At 37.5% G+C, this 6,209-nt stretch overlaps 1 protein-coding gene across 1 annotated transcript in view; it reads left to right on the plus strand.

Annotated features, from left to right (window-relative positions):
• Positions 1-6,209, plus strand: part of SCAMP1 (secretory carrier membrane protein 1) — a 148,483-nt gene that overhangs the window by 123,864 nt on the left and 18,410 nt on the right. The gene's annotated exons all lie outside the window — the stretch shown is intronic.

The raw sequence follows: 6,209 nt of genomic DNA on the forward strand, positions 1-6,209 counted from the left end.
TTTGCATTTTAGAGGGAGTTTATGTTTAATTAAGTTTTAGTTTCTGTAAATCATTTGTAGTACATAATGCTTTGTATAGTTACGGCTTTATCTTTTTCTGAAAACACTGGCATTAGCATCTAATTTTGTATTTTTGTTGGTAAAAATGTACATTATTTGTATACAGAGCCTGTCACCTTTTTGCGCCGTCTCCCTTATTAGGGTTGTGCTGTCACTCGCCACTTCACTGTGTCTTCTTTCATGTTTTCCTTAAGCTAAGTGTTTGGAGGAATTTGCTGGTTCCGTGTGATTAAGAACTTTAGAGGTGAAATAAAAGCGGTTAATGTAAAAATAATTGAGGATGTTTAAAAATCTGTACTTTGGTAGATTTTTCAAGTACCATAGTATAAATTTATTTAGAGTAGAACCGTATGTTTTAAAACACTAGAATTGTTTCTAATACTTGTTTATTAAACTAAGAGGTTGTATCTCAGTGGTTAAATATTATGGAAAGTGAAGTATTTCTACCAGAATTTTAGGGTACATTTTATACAACAGCACGCTTTTTGTAAGAATGAGTATTTTTAAATTTTAAGATTTATCACAATCTATAGAAAGATAGAAAGGAATCTGTAGAAAATTTCTAAGCCAGCCAGATGTTGCCTCTAATCTATCCTAGACAAATACAATAGATGTCCTTGATTAGAAGATTCTAGCAAAATAGGGAAAGGCTCCCCTCTAGTGGTCTTACCCTTCTTGTGGGCTTCATATTTACAGTTTAACTATGTGGTTTTGATAAGACAAAGCCTTCAACTTCGAGAATTTTCATCGGCACTGTTTATGTTTTCAAATGGCAAGGGACATAGGAGCCAGCATGTAACAGTGCAGTGAGTGTTAAATTTTATCTAAATCTTGATTTATTTTTCAGCTCATAACTTTCTGGAGTTGGCATGGCTGATGGTGTAGTTAAAATTCTTCTGCCACTAAACCCATTTTATCTTTACTGGAGATAGAAGGTCGTCAGTCCTCTTCTGACGTACAGTGTTTCATCTGTTGACTATTATCTTTTGTACATTTAAACAGTTGAATTTGTAGAACCATAGAATGCACATTTTATTTAACTCTTTGTTTTATAGTACTTAGCTTTAATCCTAGAATTCCTCCAGAACTCTTAAAAAATTTTGTGGGCCAGTAATTCTCAAGATAAATCATGGTCATGAGTAGTTGTTACCGTGACAGTTTATATTATTATTCAGGTGTTTGGGAGCTGGGAAGAAAATGCCCCAAATAACTGTTTTTCTTCTGGTGGTTATGGAAGTTCCTACCACATTATTGTCTCCTACACAAAAAACTGAGCCCCTGGGCATACACATCCCTCCAACTAATTTTTTTTTAGTATGAGAGAAATATGTGTCTGTTGTAGGACTACTGAAAAATATGGAAAATAAGTGAGAAAATAAAAATACGTAATTTTTATCATCTAGAGATACCACTGTTAATGTTTACTGTATTTTTTCCATTCTTTTTGTATACATACATATTTTATACAGTTAAGGGATATAAATAATGGGAATTTTTATCCTGTTTTTCCCTCACTTGGTATTATATCATAATGACCTGCTAGTTTAACTTATTTATAAAATTAAAATTACATTTCATATAAATTAAAAAAATATTTATAGCAAAAGGAGTTACAGTGGTTCATAATTTTATACCCACGAATAGGTACTGTTTAAATTTGGTTCATTTCTTTCCATTAATTTTCCAGGAAGACCACTTTTTCCCCTAATATTAAGAAATAAGATTTCCCTCTACAGCCTGTAATTGGTCTTTTAAGGATGTCTGTCTAGCTTTCACAAACCCCATTTCTTTGGACCCCTGAAGACCACATTGGCACCGGATGTCACCTGGCCATAGTGGACTCATACATGGCTCGTTAAATTTTTACTCTGAAAGTAGATTTGTCTAGAATTACACTGTTTCAGAGTTGGGCCATGTGGATAATCATATTCTGCCGAGACTTCGAGTTACTAGAAAACTGATGTGTGATGAAAATGGAGAAGGAAGCAGACATACAAAAGAAGTAGGATGAAGGACATAGAAAAGACCTTAACAGCTTTCTGTTTCCTTTGTGAGCCTTACTGTTCACCCCTATTTTGTTAGCTGGATATTACATTCTCCAAGTAGCATTCTTACCCTTTTCTCTCTGAGCTATCTTGAGTCAATTTCCTGAGACTTTTTACTAGAGAATTTTAACTTACACAATGGTTTGTAATCTTTTTTTCCAATTCTGGTATAAATATGTTGAATATTTATATTCCTGTTGATGAATTAGCTATGTAACAGCAGCTGTATATGCATGTATCACATGTTAGTTTTCAAAGTCCTGTTACTGTTTAAGGTTCTGAATTTCACTTTCTTTTTTTTTATTATAAATAACTTACCAAGGAATGTATTATTGCTAAATTGTGGACCCAAGCTTGTGTTCTTTCCTTAGGACAGTATGCTTGGTCAAAGCATAAGTATAGATTTTTATGATCTTTGATGTGCATTGCCAAATTGCTCTCCAGAAAATTGTATCAATTTATGCCTCCAACTCCATCTTTATTTACACTGTCCTGTGATTGGATGTTCCTTTTCTAAGAAGGCTTTGCCATCAGTAGGCTTTAACAAATAGTCGGAAGGTTTTCTGAGCATTCTGGTTTCCCACAGATGATGGGCTCAGCTGATACTCCTTGTTTATGAATAGGAGTGGCCATATATCTTGTTTCTACAGAGGAATCTTCCACTTGCTGGAAGCCCTAAGCTAAAGATGACTAGTACAGGATGGAAAAAAAATTGCTGGCCAAGGTAGCCAATCCATTGAGGCTCTCTAGGTAAAAACTAGATTGGGTTTAACAACAGGTTATGTTATTCTTCACAATTTTTAGGACAACACTTCATTTTTAAGATCAACTCTAAATGATATTAGTCTGGACAGAAGATTCTTTTAACTTTTTTGTAAAAATAACATACTATTGGGGACTTTTTATATATCAGAAACTATACTAAATGCGTCACTTTAAGTCGGTTACTTAATCCTTACACCAAGCCTGTGCTGGAATTTGTTACTGGGCCCTGTTATAGAGGAATAGGAAATTACCCCAGTCACTCAGTGAGCGGTGGTGGTGGCAGGGGAGAGGCAGCCAGGCGCAGGCCCCGACTCGTGCCGAGTGTGGGGTTGCTTCCACTCCCTGGTGCCACCTCTCTCCAGTTCTCTCCTTTGCATCTTCCACATTTCCAGTAACTCATATCCATCCTTTAGGGACAGTGGACTCTAGAAAACAATTCAGTAATCAAGAAAAAAAGTACAGCGTGTATTTTTGAAAATCTCCAGACCAAGGCCTGCCTCCACAGCATGTGGGTAAGTACCTGCTGCCTGCTCCTCACAGTAGTGCTGGCTTCCTCAGTGGTCCTTGGCATGTGTGTGTGGTGGGGTGTGTGTGTGTTTGGAGAAACTTAAGTTGAAAACAAATCCTTATTTAACTGTCATATTAGCTATGAAGAAAATAGGCCCCTTGTGTAATCATAATGGCTGCTTATTCTGGATGAGAGATTATTTATACATTTTTTTATGGAAGTATAGTTGAAAAGTACAATTTTGTTTTTATTTCTGCTGTACAGCAAAGCGACTCAGTTACACACATATATACATTTTTAAAAAATATTCTTTTCCCATATGGTTTATCCCAGGATATTGAATATAGTTCCCTGTGCTATATACAGAGATTGTTTATAATAAAACTATCATTTTTTATCGCTGTCATATACTTGATGAATTTTCAATGCTGTTCTCTAGATGGAGCAAATTGAGATATATGTTGTCATCTTGGAAAGCATGAAGGGTTACCAGGTTTTTCTCTGAAAGGGAGCAGTGTTTTCATCAGTTGTCATCTTATGGTGTGGCTTTTTTGGAGTTAAATTTGGAAGTTTTTCTAAGAGTTTAGTATGCAGAGATGTTGCTGTCTCCTTGGGGTTTGTATTTGTTTCCTCACTCTCTTATGGGTAGAAAGAAACTACAGCTGTTGGAGAATGTAGTCTTTGGTGTCAAACCTGTATTTGAACTTGGGCTTTGCCGCTTACCAGCTTTTTCATGTGGGATAAATTACTTAACCTCAGTTAAGTTACTTGGGTGAAAGTTAATATATCTATAAAATAAGGATATTAGTTTCTACTCGTACGGTTTTAATGAATAAATGAATTAAAAAGAAGTGCTTAGCACAGTACCAGCCCATAAAACATGTATAAAGGTTAAAAATTCTTACTGCCTGTCCATGTTGAAGACTCCCAAGTCTCTGCCACCCAGCTGGTCTTCTCTCCACCGTGTATTTCTAGCTGCACATGGGACTTCACGTTGGCAGCCTAGGCTGAACCTTCATGCCTTCACTGTCCCAGTCCCTGCTGGATTCCCGATCTAGGTGAAGGCACCGCGTTCTGCCCAGTGCCCAAGCCATCTTAGACTCCTTCCCCTACTCCCCGAACTGCTTCTAATCAGTCCCCAAGCTGTCGCTTCTTTCTCCCTAACGGTCTCTTCATTGTCTTCACTATCTCCTGCCTTCATTCGGGCTTCCTTCTCGTAAGGATAAAGTTTAGTGGTTTCTCCCAAACATATGCCCTTGGTGGACTGCTTTATAGATAGTAGATTTTTCAGGATATTTGACTATAAAAAGTCAAAGAGCTACTAAGAGCCACAAGTTATTTGATTAATTTTTCTTTTCCATGTGGTTTTACTACTTCCTCGTATTCATTTATGCTTCTGTTTACATCCTGTGTGTCTAAGCAAAGTGAGCAGGTCATGTCTTAAAGACTTATCTTGGAGAACTCTCCAGGGTGAGGAGGAAGCTGCAGTGAAGATAGCAGGGGCACCCGCAGAGGCCATACCTGTGTGACTAGGCAACCAGTGGGGTCCTGAGATGAAGACAGGTACTGGCTGCTTTGGAGAGGAGGCTAGAAACCTGCTTTGCGGCTCTTACCCTTTAGTGTTTGGGAGTTAAAAAAAGGTACTGAATTATTGGAAACTGCTGAAATAGCTCCCTTAAAGGAAATGTCCAGGATAGTCAAGACTGTTATTATGTTAAGCAGAGATTTCTAAGGAGAGCTAGGAGTGAGTTGAATGCAGTGTGTTCTAGGAAGATCATGACATGGAAGATCAAGCTGGTAGCAAAATTGCTAAGTAAAAACTCAGTGTGAAATGCGAAGCACAGGTGTGGGTTGCCCAGCCTGTGCTGAAATTTAAAGTCAGGGTCCTTTCTCTTGTGGATTAATTTTTGAAAAAGATGTAATAACAGCTGAGAAAGCAACTGAAAATGTCCAGTTTCACTTGGATTATTTAGATTGTAATTTGTTTGAAAAAAACTTGCCTTTATTGATTTGGGTAATTTTGTCAGCTTTTAATGTTGATTCCTATTAGAAGTCTGGCACATGTCAGGAATGTTAAAATGTCTCGAATGCCTAGAAGCCAAAGCATACAGTAGGTCCAGCTGTCACATGCCCTAGATCAAGAAAATAAAGCTATTTTTGTATGTTCTAAGTTCTTCACATGATATGGAGAGTTGAATAAGAGTTTATGAAAAGGGTTGTTCGGGTCTTGAGTTTATGAAGTGGAGTCCTGTTTCTAGATGAAGCTTTTTATGGGCAGGATTACCTTCAGGAAATGTGGAGGTGTATTGCTCCATGATTGGCCTTTAATTGTGGTATTCTTGTTGGAAGAGGAGAACGTGTCCTTCAGTTGACTTTTCCCTTGTTGTAGAGGTTAAAGCATCTGCCTGGAATGCTGGAGACCCAGGTTTGATCCCTGGGTCGGGAAGATCCCCTGGAGAAGGAAATGGCAACCCACTCCAGTACTCTTGCCTGGAGAATCCCATGGAGGGAGGAGCCTGGTGGGCTACATACAGTCCATGGGGTTGCAAAGAGTCGGACACGACTGAGCGACTTCACTTCACTTCACTTCACACATTTCTTTACATTATAGTCACAATGCTTTGAAGTATTTCCATATTTCTTCAAAACTTAGATAACTATATAGCATATGAGAGGGTTTTTTTTTTTCCTATTTATAATTACATCAGTGCTTCTCAGGGGAAGAAATATATACTTCAAGTTAAAGCTAACGTCAGGTAGGTGTATATACGTTATTAGTGAATGGCAGAGTTAAAATACTTGAATATCTTATCACCAGTATCACATATGTT

Source organism: Budorcas taxicolor, chromosome 10, assembly GCF_023091745.1.
Source record: "Budorcas taxicolor isolate Tak-1 chromosome 10, Takin1.1, whole genome shotgun sequence".
NCBI lineage: Eukaryota > Metazoa > Chordata > Mammalia > Artiodactyla > Bovidae > Budorcas > Budorcas taxicolor.